The sequence below is a fragment of the Macaca fascicularis genome, chromosome 8 (genome assembly GCF_037993035.2).
Source record: "Macaca fascicularis isolate 582-1 chromosome 8, T2T-MFA8v1.1".
In the NCBI taxonomy this organism is placed as follows: Eukaryota; Metazoa; Chordata; class Mammalia; order Primates; family Cercopithecidae; genus Macaca; species Macaca fascicularis.
In genome coordinates, this window is record NC_088382.1 from 151015800 (window position 1) to 151031587 (window position 15788).

At 61.6% G+C, this 15788-nt stretch overlaps 1 protein-coding gene across 3 annotated transcripts in view; it reads left to right on the forward strand.

Annotated features, from left to right (window-relative positions):
* The first annotated feature begins 981 nt into the window (after positions 1-981).
* The window catches only part of PTP4A3 (protein tyrosine phosphatase 4A3), a 43594-nt gene continuing 28787 nt past the window's right edge, over positions 982-15788 (forward strand). For all 3 annotated transcript variants that reach the window (XM_065519676.2, XM_074000062.1, XM_074000069.1), the window contains exon 1: positions 982-1045. The gene's annotated coding sequence lies outside the window, so the exon portion shown is untranslated. The remainder of the gene's footprint in view (positions 1046-15788) is intronic.

Here is a 15788-nt window from a genome sequence, read left to right on the forward strand (position 1 = left end):
TAGGGTCTCTGGCCTTCACCAGTGAGGCGGTGCCTGGAGGCTTTTGCAGAGGAAGGCGGCTCTCACTCCCATCTTCCCGGGGTCCCTCTGGCTGCTGAGGGTGGATGGGTGGAAGAGCATCTTTCGGGGAAGTGGAGGCAGGACTGGAGCAGTTGAACATCTGACTGGGCCAAGGGCCCAGGGATTGGCATGGAAAAGGGCTGGGTGGGTAAGGCCCCCTGGGAGACCCCAGCTTGCCTCTGTTTCCCCCTGTCCTGGGGCCTCCTGCTTCATTGAACCAGCACTGGTTTTTCCAGTAACTGGAGCCGCAAGCCTCCCTAGGAAGGGTTGACCTAGAAGAGGATGTCCTCAAGGTCCCCAAGGGCTGGAGGCTGAGATGCCGCCCTCACCTGGGCTGGCCTTGCAGCCTGGAGGCACGGGGTGGTGCAGCTCAGGCAGGCCCCGTCCACAGGCCTTCCCGCTCTTCTGAGCACCAGGTGTCCCGTGGGCGCCCTACCCGTCCTGATAACACAGGGGTCCGGGGGCCTCGAAGCCGGTCTGACCGCAAGTACCCGGGCCGGGTGGCTGCTGTCTTGTCGCCCCAGCCCATCCCCTCAGTCAGCCCGCCTGGCGGCAGGGGACCCAGCCCCAGTCGACTTAGGGGGAAACTGAGAACTCCAGAAGTTTCGTCAACTCCATGGCCTCGTCCACATCCCGCCCTCTGCCTCCTCACTCGGGCTTCAAAACTGCCCCTCCAACGCCTGCCCGCCCCAGGCCGACCTGGCCTAGGCGCCCGCCAGGTACAGGAGCCAAGGTACACGAGCCAAGGTCAGCGCCCGAGGCCGCCCGCGCGGTCACAGCCACCTCCTCCCAGCCCACGGGCGGCCTCGGGGCAGGCGAGCGCGCGGCCGCGGCGTGGGGAGCGCTCCCATTGGGCCGTGCCCCCACGTGACCCGGTGGGTCCGGCGCGCGCCCCAAGCTGGCGGCGCCGCGGCCGCGCCTGTGCACGAGGGCGCGCGCGTCCCGAGCCCTCCGCCCGTCGTGCCGGCGCCGCCCGGACCGCCAGGTCAGTCTCCTCCGCGCCCGCTCGGGGCGGGGGCGCGCGGCGCTTTGTGCAGGCGCGTGGGGGGCCGTCCGCGCGCGAGCCCGCCGCCCGCTCCGGGCACGGCTCGGGGCCGCGCAGCCGGGAGGGCCGCCGCCTTCCCCCTGCCGGCGCGTCCCGGGACCCTTCGCCTGGCGTCCGCTCCGGCGGGAACGTGGGCCTGGAGGCTACCACGTGCCGGGGCCGAGCCCCAGGAGGCTGCTGTTTCCCCAGGCGAGCCACAGGACACCCCTGGCTGGAAGGGGTGACCCGCTCCCGTTTCTGGGTGCGCGGGAGACCTCCTACCCTGAGTTCATCCTGGCCAGGGTCCCGCCCAGGATCTGGCTCTACCCCCGTTAAGCGCTCAGTTTCCTCAGCTGCACAGTTCGGAGGGCTGGAACCCCACAGCCTTCCGTGCCTCCAGGGCGGGTCGTGGATGTCAATGGAGGTCACGGGGAAGCCAAGCGTCACGTCTCAGGCCGGGTGGAGTCCGGCTCAGACCATACCAGTGTTGGGACTCGGGCGGCGCCTCAGCCCTTCAAGCAGCACCCCGGTAGAATCAGGTCAGCAGCCTTGATCCACGTGCCTCAGGATTAAACGGGTGACGGCTGACACGCCCCTGGGCAGCTGGTGGCCGCCGGGGTGGGGTGGTGGCATGCTTAGCTCCAAGTGGGCAGAGCAGTTTCACCCTGGCCTGTCGCTTCCCAAAGGGAAGCCCTTTATGAGGGAGGCTTCCCTGGCCCTCTCTGATAGCGGCTCCAAGGGCAGCGTGGGGTCCAGGCTAGCTGGTCACAGTGTGTGCCCGGGCACCCTCAGCCAAGGCTGAAAGGCACGTGCTGCACCTCCTCTCTCTGCCTGCGGGCTCTGGGGTGTGCCCTGCTCATGATGGTGAGTGCTGGGCGTCCCCCTAGTCTGCGGACCCTGGGGGCCCTGTTCCCAGGCTGGAGCAGTGTCCTCGGCTGCAGACCAGAGGAGGTCACTGAACACAGGGTGCCTGTGGCCTTACACAGACAGAAGCCCCCTGGCAGCCCTGTGCAGAGCGGTGCTTCACAGAGTTCCTGCAATCCTCCCAAGAAGTTCATCAACCCCATTTCTCAGATGAGGAGATGCAGGCCCAGAAAGGTGGAGTTGGTGCAACCCCTAGCCTGTACGGCTAAGCAGAGCCTTGGTGTTCCCATCTGTGAAGGGGGCGTTGGAGCTGCTGTCAATGGGTGGCTCCGAGCCTGTCACCTGAGTGGAATTAGCCACTGGGGGTCTCCCAATCACCACGCTGGCCCCCCTCACTGTGGTTACTAAGGAGGAGAAGCTGCCCTGTGTAGGAATTCCTGGACTGTTTCCAAATAGCCCCGCTAGGGAACTGGTCACCCCTCAACACCCCCAACATGTTCGCCAAGCACTTACTCTGTGCCAGGCCCAGTGCTGGACCTGGAGCTGGGGCATGGCTGGCTGGCTGAGTGGGGCAGGTTGTGGACAGGCCCCCACAGGCAGTCAGCAGGAGGGAGAAAATGCAGGCGGGGATGAGACACAGCCTCCAGGTTGTTTCCTCAGCTACCTGCTCCTCTCTGCCTTTGCCCTCCTCCCGGAAGCCTGCCCTGAGTAAGGCTGGGGGCCTCAGTTGGTCCTCTCTCTGTCCTCAGTACCAGCCCAGGACATGGTGAGGGTGGCTGGCTGATGCAGTCAGGCACTGGACGTGGGAGACAGGAGGAAGGCCGGGTGGGTGGGCTTCTTTCTCAGACAAGTGGGCAGTTTGGATGGTGAGGAGGTCTTGGAGTCACCATGGGTGGCTGGGCTCAAAAATGACGTGAGGGCACGCTTAACAAATGCTTAACTAAATCCTGAATTGGCACTGGCCAATTTCTGTAGTGTAACTACGCCCAAGCTACACAGACGTGACTTTACTGGCTGAGGACTCGGGCAGAGGTGCACACAGCCTGAGAGGGGCACATAAGCTGGTGTGAGCCCTCGCGCTCACCGCCAGGGTGGGCAGAGTGTCCGCTGGTGCCCAGTGCCTATGCACGTGACCTCCTTAGGGAGTTACATCCAGATGGCGGTGATACAGCTTGGGGAGGCCTCTCCCTGGTTGGCAGGCCCTGGCGAAAGGGAGAGTTGAGTGGAAAGGGTACCAGGTTGGTGCCCAGGTGGCATTTGGCCAGAGGGGCTGAGCGGCGAGCTTCTGGGCCTGGGGCTGACAGATAGCAGTGATTTTTTGCCCCCCAAGACCTTGGGCTTGCCTTGTTCCATGAAGGTCCCAAACCTGACCAAAGGCTGTAACCAGATGGTCACTGTCCCAGACCACTTCTCACCTCAAGAGCACCGCTTCTCCCTACCTCCACCTTGGCCACCCTTGCTGTCACCTACTCCGTCTGATCCCTGGCACCCCTCCCTGCCCTCAGTGGCGTTTCCTAGCAAGTGCAGCAGGCCAAGGCTGGGCTAGAGGCAGGAGGGCCTGGCTTCCCAGTGTCTTACTGGATGCTTGACTTCTTGCCCCTCTGTTTCCACACCTGTAAAATGGGAGCAATGATGGGTCTTCCTGGCAGGAAGTGGTGAGGCTCGGTCACACGAGTGAACATGTGTGAGGTAAAAAAGACTTCCCACCCCTCCTTCTGACCTGGACCTGCTCGCAGGACCCATAGGCAGGAACCTGGGCAAGGTCCGAGAGCCGATGAGCCCCGCCCTCTCTGCACAGTTCAGAGTTGGGTGGGAATGGCCGTGGCCGCGGGTGGAGGTTCAGAGTTGGGTGGGAATGGCCGTGGCCGCGGGTGGAGGTTCAGAGTTGGGTGGGAATGGCTGTGGGCCGCAGGAGGAGGTTCAGAGTTGGGTGGGAGTGGCTGTGGGCCACAGGAGGAGGTTCAGAGTTGGGTGGGAGTGGCCGTGGGCGCGGGTGGAGGTTCAGAGTTGGGTGGGAGTGGCTGTGGCCGCGGGTGGAGGTTCAGAGTTGGGTGGGAGTGGCCGTGGGCGCGGGTGGAGGTTCAGAGTTGGGTGGGAGTGGCTGTGGGCCGCGGGTGGAGGTTCAGAGTTGGGTGGGAGTGGCTGTGGGCCTCGGGTGGAGGTTCAGAGTTGGGTGGGAGTGGCTGTGGGCCGCGGGTGGAGGTACTGCATTTCGCACAGGTACGTGATCCGGGTGGCATCGCGGCTGCCTGATTTCGGTGTGCTGCGAGTGGGGTGGGTGCGGTTGGGGGCAGCCCGGGGTGTGCCCCACGCCTGCCAACTGGGTAGGCTGGCCTCCCTGGGGGTCGGGTGGGGTGGGGCCTCCCGGAGGTGGGATGGGAACAGAGACAGGTGTTTCCTTCCACCCAGGAGCCCGAGCAGAGAGTGGAGGGTCCTGGCAGCCACCTACGGCAGCTGAGAGCTGCGCTCTTTAGCCGAGTGGGATCAGGGCTACGTGGACACAGCCGGTGCCAGTGCGGGTGGGGCAAGAGCTGTGGGTTCCGATGGCCCAGTAGTTCACCTGGCAGAGAGGGTGCACGTGTCTCCCCTCCTTGGGGCGCCTCAGGTCAGGATCCTGAGAACCTCACTTATCTTTTGAGCTGCGCCAAGGCTGTTGTACAAAAAGTAGTTTAGAAAAGGAGAGGCTCTTCCTTCCAACCAAGGGTGTGGCCCTAAGGACCTGTCTCCAGGTCATCAGGTGGCATGGAATCTGGCCCCGGGCAGCCCGTCCAGCATTCCTCTCTCACTGAGCCCCCGACCCTGGAGCACCTACTGTGTGTGCCTGCTCTGGCCCATTGGGAACAGGACAGTCCCAAGCCCTGCCCCGAGGAGCTGGCACCAAGTGGAGCAGCTGTGCCACAGGCACACGGGGGACAAAGGGCACCTGCTGATGATTGGGCCTGGAAGAGATGAGGTGGGGATGGGGGCTACAGAGTGGGGGGAGGTGGCCTCAGGAAAGGCTAACTTGGCCACGCCAGCTTGGCTATGTCACCTTCTGAGCCTCAGTGTACCCTTCTCTTGTGGGACGAGACCACGCATAACCTGATGGGCTGTGTGTGCGGAGCAGACAAGCTGACGTGCGGGCCCTGAGTGCACTGAGCCTGCTGGGGTTCCAGGCACAGTGGACGAAGGATCCAGGGAACGAAACAGCCTGGGCTGCACTCTCTGGGACCTGCCCTTGAGCCAGGTGCTGGGAGGGTGGCCGGGCTGGCTGGGGGCTTGGATCCTGCAGCCTCTCCTCCCTTGCTGTTTTGCTGGCCAGGGAGAAAGCCAGGCTGGAAGGCCCCAGAGGGCTCAGAGGGATGAACGCAGGTTGATCTGTGTTGAATGTGGCTTCAGCCGCCTCCTCAGGGCCAGAGTGGCTCCTGGAGCAGGAGTGAGAGCTGTGTTACAGGCAGGGAAGCCAGGGCTTGGGGAAGGTAGTTGCCAGGGTGTGCAGGGCTGTGCCGACCCCATTCTGGTAGGTCCCTGTGACAACAGGGCAGGCTGTCCGCCCATTGTACAGTGAGAGGCTGAGGCTCTGTCACTTCATGAGGTCACACAGGCTCCAGGCAATGGGGGCTGTCTGAAGGAGGTCCCAGTGACCCGGATGGAGCCCCCTGGGTGGGCTGGGACATCTTCCTGTAAGGCCTGTCCTGGGTTGGGGTTGGGTGGGAGAGGACAGGAGTCCTGCTGGGAAGGGCCTCTGCCATGCCCAGCTCCTACCACAAGTACAGAACAATGACAGCTCTGCCACCTGGCTGCCCCACGCTGGGCACATGCTCCCCACTGGCCTCAGTTGGGAGTCCAGTGAGTCAGAAGGTGAAGGTGGGGTGCACGTCCCCTGCAAACCCTCACAAGGCAGGTGGGGGGGGCGGGTACTGGGCATGAGAACCCTGCCTCGGGGCCTGAGTGCCTCAGTGGCTGTGGAGCCTGGTTTTGACCTCTTTGGGACCAGTGTTCTTGTCTATAAAAGGCAGTGATTTTTCTGGATAGTTCAGTGAGGTTCTGTTATCCTTGCCCATCGGAGCTGGAAGGGAGTTGAACAAAATGTTTTGCAGAAATTAGACCTGAGTTGGGCATTGCTCCTCCTGCTGCCCCTGGTTCTGAGGCTTTGGCACCACTAGCCCGCTCTCTGTCCAGGGTCGGCCTGGCTCCTGCGTTTATTATGTGTGAGCCTGGCTGTGTGTGGCTGAGTCCTGGACGGGCCGAGACCGGGACGTGGGACAGTCAGCGCAGGCAGAGCAGGGAGGGAGGCGTCTGCTTGAGGCCTGCCTGGAGGTGCCCAGGCTGGAGCCCTTGGCCCTGGAAGATGTGGTCAGGGTCCAGTGGTGTTGGGATGGCCGAGAAGAGGGCCTCTGTGCCCTCTGCCTGGGGCTTGGCCTAGCCAGTGCTCAGGGTTTGTCTGCTGGATGAGAGGTGGAGTGGGCCAGTGGGGCCCAGGTCTCCTGCTAGGTGACCCTCAGAGGTGGGCATAACATCCCTTGGCATCTCTGCTCTGCACTTGCAAATAAGAGGCTGGACCAGATGAGTGGTTGTAAGGTGGGGAAGCACCCCCGGATTGCTTGGTTCTGTTTGAGGCACAGCCCCCAACTCCCGGAGATTCCACTATCCCTGCAGGAGCCACCATTGCTGATGTGGGCAGATGGGAGTCTGGGAACCCCCTAGACTGCGGCATGCTAGGGTTCAAGTCCCTGACTCCCATCCTGGGGCATGGAGTGGCAGAACCAGGGAATGTTCTAGAGCGAGGCTGTGAGGTGGGGCAGGGCCTGGGGGGATCAGAGTTCCCTGGGGTGGGTCCTGGAAATGGGGCATTAGGAGGGAGGCGCTAACCCTGGGAGTTGGAGGGTCTCGGGTCCGTGGCTGAGGGTGGATGTGCTAGACCCGGACTCTGGAAGCTGAACACCCCTGGATGAGGGTGCTCAGGGCCTGGCTGGGGAGACGCTTGCCTTGGTCTCCCCAGTGTCCGGGCCTGGGCTGCCCAGGCGACGCTTCAGTTGATGACGTCATTGTCCAGGAGGCTCTTCTTTTGGACCTCAGTTTCCCCTTCTGCAGGATGGGCTGGACCCAGTCTCTCTAGCTTTACCACCCCCCCGTCCCTCCGGAGAGCTGCAGGAGCCTGTTCCCACGGCCTCGTCCTCACCCGCCACGGAGACCTCGAAGCCAGGCCTGGCCCAGCTAGAGGAGGTGACGGGTGGCCCTGCCCTGTCCCTGTCCCCATCTCGGTCCCCTTCCCATGGGACCGGTGCTCCCGGCTGCTCTCCTGGCCCTGGGGCCCTCCTGTGACTCAGGCTTCCTGGAAGAGGCTTGGGAGGGCTTGGAGGATTCCCCGCCACCCCACCCAGGGTTTCTTCCCGCCTGCCTCAGGTCCCCGTCACCACCCCTGCTGCGGCACACAGTGTGCTTTCCCTGCTCATCCACTCTGCCCCTGCCCCTAGAGCGGGTACCTCTTACTCCTGCCACCCCCACTCTGGCATCTTCTACTGATGCCTGGAACGCTGGCCCCCTCCTCTGGCTCGCCTGGTCCTGGGGCCCCTGCCAAGGCAAACATCTTCTCCTTTAATCTCCCCGTCCTGGGTCAGCCGCAGAGGCCCTTCCTCCCGGGCTTTGCTTCCCTCTGGCCAGCTGCCCAGAGGCCCATCTGCTGGGAATTGCCGTGTGGAGCTCAGGGGGTCCCTGGGGGTGCCCGGGGCTCCCGGCTGCCCCTCCCCTCGGTGGCCTCCCTGTCCCCTCTGCATGGCCCTAGGGAGCTACAGGGCCTGGCCCTGGCTCTGCCAGCTCTCCCTGCTCCTGCCCTTTCTGGGCCTCAGTTTTTGTGTTTGGAGAATGGGGAGACCCCAGCCCCCACAGCAGATGGGTGAGCCCCAGCCAGCTGAGCCAAGCTGCTTGCTTCTGGGCCGGTGACTGCCATGGATGGACCGGGTCGTGGTGGCACGCCTCTTACTCTCTTCCAGGCCTGTGACCTGGCAGAGGGCTGCCCACGGGTGCCTCAGTTTCCCCACCTGCCAGGTTGTGTTCTTGGGGCAGCCTGGGGACCTGCAATGGCAGCACTACGGGACTCACGAGGAGCTCACATAGGGGAGAGGTGACATTTAAATAACACTTCAAACATGTAGTTATTGTTTTCTCTTTTTTGAGATGGAGTCTCACTCTGTTGTCCAGGCTGGAGTGCAATGGCACGATCTCAGCTCACTGCAACCTCTGCCTCCCAGGCACAAGCGATTCTCCTGACTTAGCCTCCTGAGTAGCTGGGACCACAGGCATGTACCACTATGCCCAGCTATTTTTTGCAGAGATGGCATTTCACCGTGTTGGCTGGGCTGGTCTCCTGGACTCAAGGGATCCTCCTGCCTCGGCCTCCCAAAGTGCCGGGATTACAGTGTGAGCCACTGCGTCTGGCCCACTCTGTGCCCGGCCCACTCTGTGCCCGGCCCGCCTCTGCGCCTGGCCTGCCGCTGCGCCCGGCCCGCCTCTGTGCCCAGTCCAAACGTGGTTATTGTTTTAGTCACACATTTGGTCATGTTCATTATGAAAATTCAAACGGCCCGGTGAACACGTGGCTGCAGTCGCTCTGGCCTTCTGCTTCATTTCACAAGAACCAGGCCGGCCTCGGGTGCTGTTCTGCGGTGTCACTTGAAATTTCCCTGGGTGTTGACTGGGGTCCTCTCCCGATGGCACCCTTGGACCCTGGTCTCTGGGTCTGGCCAGATGCTTATTAACCAGCCATCCCCCCACCCCCATGATGGGCTCTCCTAAGTAAGGCCGTGGACAGCCAGGATGTGCATCTCGGCACCGGGGTGAGTCTTTCTTGGCCCACTGGCAGAACCCTGGCTCAGACGGGAGGGTGGTTGGTGCCCGGCTGTGTGTCCTGCCACCCGCTTCGTCCCTATCCTGGCTGCTGTGTAGTTCCCGCCTCCCCATACCTCTTGGGGGCTGCCCGGGCCCACACTGGCCCTGTGGGGATGACAGTAGGCAGAGAGGGGCGGTCGTGACCCCAAAGAGATCCCATGGATGAGTAGGACTTACAGACCTAGAGACGGCAGTTCCCTAGAGATTGATAGACTTGGAGATGGCAGTTCCCTTCCTGGAGCGTGTGTCCCCAAGACTTAGAAGTCATGGTGGGGCAGGAAGCAGTTAGTCAGGGTGGGCTTTTGGGAGGAGATGGCATCACGGTGCAGAGGGAGTCGTGCACGAGGCACCAGGAAGGGGCAAGCCGGGTGAGGACAGGCTCCTCCTGGGCACCCAGGACCTGATGGAACAGCATCACTCTGAATGGCACCGTTGCGAGCCTCTTCTGGGCCGGCAGCCGGAGCTCACCCAGGGCACATCCTTAAACCTCAGGGTCCCCTGGTGGCAGCTGCCATGGCTGCCCTGTTTCCCAGGGAGGGAAGCTGGTGTCTGAGGCTGGCACTCTGCTAGGTGACACAGTTGGGGAGTGGCAGTGCTGGGACGGAAGACAGACGAGCTGGCACCTGCACACCTGCACATCGTGGTGTTGTGGCCTCCAGCCAGCCAGCTCGTCTGCTCCTTTGCAGATGAGGCCAGAGACAGGAGCCTCTGGTGTGGAGGGGAGGGCACTGGGTTTGATGGGCTCAGGGGTCTCGCGGCTGGCCTTGGGGTAACTTGCCTGCCTGTGCTTCAGTGTCCCCCTCTGTAAACAGGGTGTCACATCCCCCCCGGCCATGTCGGAGGCTCCAAGAGGGCAGCAGGTCCATGTCAGCAGATGCTCTGCTGATGGATACTGCTGGCCGGCCCCTGCTCCCACCCTCCCCTCCTTTGGTGGCGTCCCTGGGCCGGGCTGTTCCCACGGCTGCCCAGCCACAGGAAGCCATCTGGAGGCCTTGTTTACCCCTCCCCCAGCCTCCCTGGCAGGAAGTCACCGGAAGGGCCGTCCCGAGGGGCCCCGGGCCTGTGAGGACAGCCATCGGCTCAGAGGTCTGTGCCGTGGAGTCCCAGGAAAGCATGCGGGGGCAGGGAGCTCAGAGAACAGCAGGTGGAGCGGGGCGCTGGGGCACGTGGGCCGGAGCGTGGACCAAACCATTCACCGAGCTCATCCATCTGTCCATCCACACAGTCACCTACCCATTCCCCGCTGTGGCCACAGCAGGGCCCAGTCCCATGAAGTTCACAGTCTCGGGGCACAGACAAGGCCACTCCAGCTTCAGCCCAGGGTGGCCTGCGTGATGTCAGGGCCATTCCTCCAGCTCCCGGGATCCCACACCTCTCCTGATATCACACAAGCCACCCTGGGTTGGGGCTGGAGGAGGAGACCTGGGCAGCAGCTGAGGTGTCCAGGAGAAGGGAGATGGGGAGAGGGGTGCCGGCAGAGGGTGCAGCCTCTGGGAACATTGGAGGCCGCCCTGGGTGACGGGTCTGAGGCTGCAAGGTGTGGGTGAGGCGGGTGAAGGGAGAGGTGGGCAGGTGCAGCTGGCGGGAGCTGAGGGCATGAATGGGACCAGTCGGGGTGCTTGTGGCCCTGCAGAACCCCTCTCTCCACCACCTCCTTCCGTCCTCTGGTGCCCTGCTCAGGGCTCCCCCAGGTCACCCTGTAGGTCTGGACCCTCCTGGAGCAGGCTCAGGGGCCTGGGCTTCCACTCCACAGGATGGGTCCAGCTGCCCTGGCATTTGTGGCAACCCCAGTGCCCACTGACAGGCCTGAATGTAGCAGGCTGGGTCCAGGGCCTTTCCCATAGACACTGCCAGCAGGGCCTGCCTGGCCACAGGGGGATCTGTGACCTCTGTGGGGCCTTGCACCCTGTGTTCTTGGCGGCCTCGCGCCTGTCCTGGCCTCCTGCCTTCAGGATTCGGGTGGGGTGGGGCGGGCAGCCCTGCCCCCGCCCACATGGGGAGGCTGGGGAATGGCCCTTCCGCCTCTGGCTACCCCTCTTCCCCTCCCCCATACCTCCTGCTCCCCTCTTTCCTCACTTTCCCTCCACCCCTCCCCGCTTCTGCTTCCCCTTTCCCATCCCTTTAGAAGGTGTCTACACAGGATCTTCTAGGGTGAGCCCTCCCTGAGAGTGTGTTGGGTTTTTGGGCCTGGCGGGCGTCCCCAGCCTCCCCTGAAGAGGAAGTGAGCGTGAGAACCTGGGCTTTGGCGGATCCAGGTGCCTGCAGGCAGCCCCGGGGCTTGTTTGTTGGGGGCCTGGCCAGCGGCCGGTCCAGAGTAGGAATAGATGTCTCAGGAGGGTCCCTGGCTGGTCCCAAGCACCTCCTGTGTGCACCAGGGCCACTGTTCTTCCATCCAGCCTCCCAGCAGCCCTGGGGTGTGGTGCCCCTGATTCGGAGGGAGTGATAGGACTTAGGGTTAGCCACCTCCCCAGGTCAGACAGGCAGAGCCGGGCCAACCCCAGGATGAGCCCCGTCAGCCTCTCCATCCTGACTCGTTACGAGACAGTAAGTGAAAGAGGGCATGCAACCAGCACGCAGCCCCAGAGGAAAGGCTGCAGTGGCCTCGCGCAGGGCCGAGGAGGCTGGGCACCGTGTGTGCAGTGGCACTGCCCTCCCTGGTGTTGCCGATGCTGCTGAGAAGGGAGAATGTTGTGGGATGTTGGGGGAAGCTCTGGTCTGAGAGTCCCGGGCCTCGCCGGGCCCAGGCTGGCCACAGGGCACCCCAGACTTTTTTCCTGGGTACGGTGTACAGTGAGTCCTCATGTCACGTCATCCATAAGTTCTTGGAAGCTGCGACTTTAAGCAAAGTGATGCCAGTTGTAAGTGAAAATTGGTTTAAGGAAACTAGTATTACCATAAGTTGATAGATATAGGTAAGAGTTAAGTTCCTGCCAGGTACTTCTGGTTACAAAAACATCACCAAGCTTCAAATGAAGACCCCAAACACTTCTAATATTAAACACTGAAGTAAATGTGAGCTACACATAATGTAAGAAAAGTGAATTAAACAGGGAAGAGAATTGCTTGCCCAGCTTTCCGCGGGTCAGTGAGTGACAGCGGAACACACGTCTGCACGGTGACCGTAGTCGGGAGTGCCTCCTGCCACCACACACTTCAAAATCAAACAGTCACAAACGTGGTGGCTTCCTGTATTGCCATGCATTCGTCTGACTGTGTCTATTTGATGAATTTTTATTTTGCAATAATTTTTATTCATTTATTCATTCATTTTTCCAACCCACTTTCCAGTTCAGGGTCATGAGTGGCCGAGCCTGTCCCAGCAGCTCTGGGCACGAGGTGGGACCCGACCCTGCTCAGAACACCGTCCCCTTGCGGGGAACACTCACATGCACAGCCACACCCACTCAGCCAGGGCCATGGCGACACGCCTGTTCACCTGATGTGCGCCGCGTTGGGGTATGGGGGAGCTGGAGGACGGGGAGAAAACCCACACAGACCTGGGGAGCTCGTGCACATGCCACGCAATGGCCCTGAATGGGAAGCGATTTTTTTTCTCATCATCATCATCACGAAACCACGTTGAAAGCAACAGTGTTATTTGAGGAGCGGCTGTACTTGATGGATGGTGCAGGACAAGGTGGGCCATCTTCGGGGCCTCTGTGCCTCTCCCCCTTTCAGGGGTTCGGGTAGAAACTGGGTCAAGGATAGGGGATTCTCATGGGGTTGGAGGGTCCACTGGGGCAGGGCCCCCCAGCAGCTGAGGGCCTCTCTCCCCTTGTCCTGGGGTCCTGGGGTCTCTGGCCGCCATGAGTCCAGCTCCTGATTGCTCTGCCAAGTTTGCTGTCATGCCAGGAACTGAACCTTTCTCCTCGTGAGCTCCCTTGGACCCACAGTATAGCCATGGTATTCAGTAGGTACCCAGTAAGTGTGGGCTGGTGAATGGGCCTCCAGGGAGGTGGGATTTGGATGGACAGAATGGACAGGTCCTCGGGAGGTGATACCGAGTCAGCAGAGGCTTGGAGGCAGAGCATCTCTGCAGAGGCAGGGGCTCCATCCTCAAGGATCCCCTGAGGGCCTCCAGGAGGAGGCAGCCATGGGGCGAGTGCAGAAGTAGGGCACAGAGCAGCGCCTGGCACTCAGGAAGTACCACCAACTGGCAGCACTCATTGGGCACTGACTGTCTACATTGCCAGGAGTGTTCAAGAAGTAATTTAAACTGCCAGAAATCCTCATCCCACAGCGTTAACCGGCACCTGCTTTGGGCCTGACCCTGTGTCTGATCCTGGGGACCTGGCATGGGTCAGTCAACACTCCCGGTCTGCTGCCCACAGTTCATGACAGGGACAGACAAGTCACGAACAGGGCTGCAGGGGCTGCCCCAGGAATAAGCAGGACCTCTCTGGCACTGTTTAGGGCCCTGGCCCCCTGGTGAGGGAGCAGCGAGGCAATGGGGACCCAGGTCCCTTGGGCCTTGCATGCCTGGCTCCTTGTCCTGTGGGCCCCATGTAGAAGTGGCCCCCAGTTCTTTCTGGGTGCTTGGCATGTCGTGTCTTCCTTGGGGGCTCCCCAAGCAATTTTGGCTAGACACTCAGCAGACGATCCTTCCTCCAGGCCCTCCAACCTCCGGGTCCCTGAGGTCGGAGTTAGTTTTCCCCAAGACCACCCGAACAGTGACTTTGGGTCCATCCACAGATGCCCTGGTCACTGTGTTGCTGGGAGTGCTTGGGTGAGAAGGAATGGCTGCTGGCGGGTGTTCCTTCCTCCGTCCTCAGCATCCTCATCCCTCACTGGGGATGCTTGTCTCTGCCTTCCTCCCACTCACAGGACAGTCGAATGTGTTCACACACCCACTGAGCCAGCACCTGCTGTGTACGGGGCTCACAGAACCAGGGAGCCGAGATTGGGGCTGTGGCCGGGCTCTTGTCTTGTGCGGGGAGAGAGGCGGACGAGTTTGCCAGTAGGGGGACAGATGACCCCTACCGTGGGTGGGGGACGGAGGACAGGTCTCGGTGGCTAGCAGGAGGAACAGGAGGATGCTGAACCTGAGATCCGAGTGATAAGAAGGGGCCAGCACCGGACAACGTGGGGACAGAGCATGCTCCTGGCCACCGGCACAGCCAGTGCAAGGGGTCGGAGGCAGGACTGTGCTTGGCAAGTTGCAGGAACAGCTGGGAGGCAGGTGAGGCTGCAGCAGATGAGGAGGGGGCAGTGGTAGGAGGTCAGAGGGCAGGGAGCAGGTCGTGTGGGGCCTTTAGGGCGATAAGGACTTTTGGCTTTCCTGAGTGATGTGGGCGCCATTGGAGGCTTTGAGCAGAGGGGGCTATGATCTGACTTAGGTCAAGGACAGTGGTGGGGGCAGCAGTGGGGATACTCAGGATGCCAGTGGGTATCCCAGATTCTTGGTGACCCTCGGTGGCCCCTCTGGGCGGTGGCTTTAGGTATCTGGGCTCAGGTGTCACCGTTTCACTTGTCAGCCACCCATGGCCGCTTTCCTGCCCCGTCTGGGGATTTTGGGGACTTTCCACTTCTTCACCTTGCACTTGGTTCCGTGACGTGCCTGGACTGGGGATTGTGGAGGCCTGTCCATGCCCTGAAGCACTTCTGAGAAGCCGGGGAACAGTTCCCTGGGGTGTCCCCTGGGAAGTCCTGCCCTCCTCTCTCGCTGCCACCCAGAGCCCACCCTTTCCGGAGAGCAGTTCCCTGGGGTGTACCCCTGGGAAGTCCTGCCCTCCTCTCTCGCTGCCACCCAGAGCCCGCCCTTTCCGGAGAGCAGTTCCCTGGGGTGTACCCCTGGGAAGTTCTGCCCTCCTCTCTCCGCTGCCTGCCCTCCTGCCTCTGGCCCTTGCTCAAGCCGCACCCCCGTCTGGATGCAGCTTCTTCCACTCTGCTCTGTTGGATCAATTAGGCCAACTCTGGGGATGTGCGTCCCCAGTGTTTGTGATCAAATGGGGCCCAGACTCATTGACATCCTGCGTGAACTACAGTTTTGGTAGAGGTGCAAGTGGATTCTTTGTGGCAGAGAAGATGGCGAGTGGTGACGGCTGTGTTGCCTGCACGCCACCGACAGCCCACCTCTTCTTTCCATCTTAATCCATCTTGCCAGCTCTCAAGGGCTGTAGGCACTTCGCCCTGAATCCTCCTCTGAGCCGGCTTTGCCTCCTGCCGTTCCCACTGAGCGAATTAAATAAGTCTTTGCCCTGTGCCCTGTGTGCAAGGTCATGCAGGTTATGCTTTGAACTTCCAAAAATGCTCAGAAATCTTTCTTGTCCTCTAAGGCCCGTCTCTGATGCCACCTTCACCTTCTGGGTTCTCTCTCAGGCCCTTGGGGGGTACCCTTTGCCCTCTCTGTCGGGGATCCTGGAGGGTCCCTCCCCAACTCCCCTGGCCACTGGGACCTCCCTCCCACCCTGACCTGCCCAGCATCCTCCCTCAGCAGCCTGGCACAGCCCGGACAGACCCTGGAAGGTGTGGATTCTGCCTACCTGCCTTGTGTCCCCACAGTCTACATGCTGGCCTGGACTCCCAGGCCTCCCCACCCCCAGTCCCTCTCCTGCCCCCTCCATTCCTTCACACATGCGGACACAAAGCTGGGACTCCCACAAGGGTGCATCTGGTAGGACCTCAACCTCCTGTACGTGATGGGGTCTTGGGAGAACAGAAGTTGTGGGGTGACGGTTAAGGTGTAGCTCTCCCTTCAACCTTGCACAGTCCCCTGGCTCGGTCCCTGAGAATAAAATTCAGACAGACCTGGAAATGACCCAAATGTCTGTTAGCTGAGGAACGGACAAACGAAATGTGGCAGGCCCATATGGTAGAACGAGCTTGTCCAGCCCGCAGTGTGGCCCAGGACGGCTTTGAATGCAGCCCGACACACATTTGTAAACTTTTTTTTTTTTTTTGAGATGGAGTCTCCCTCTGTTGCCCAGGATGGAGTGCAGTGGTGGGATCTTGGCTCACTGCAACCTCCGCCTCC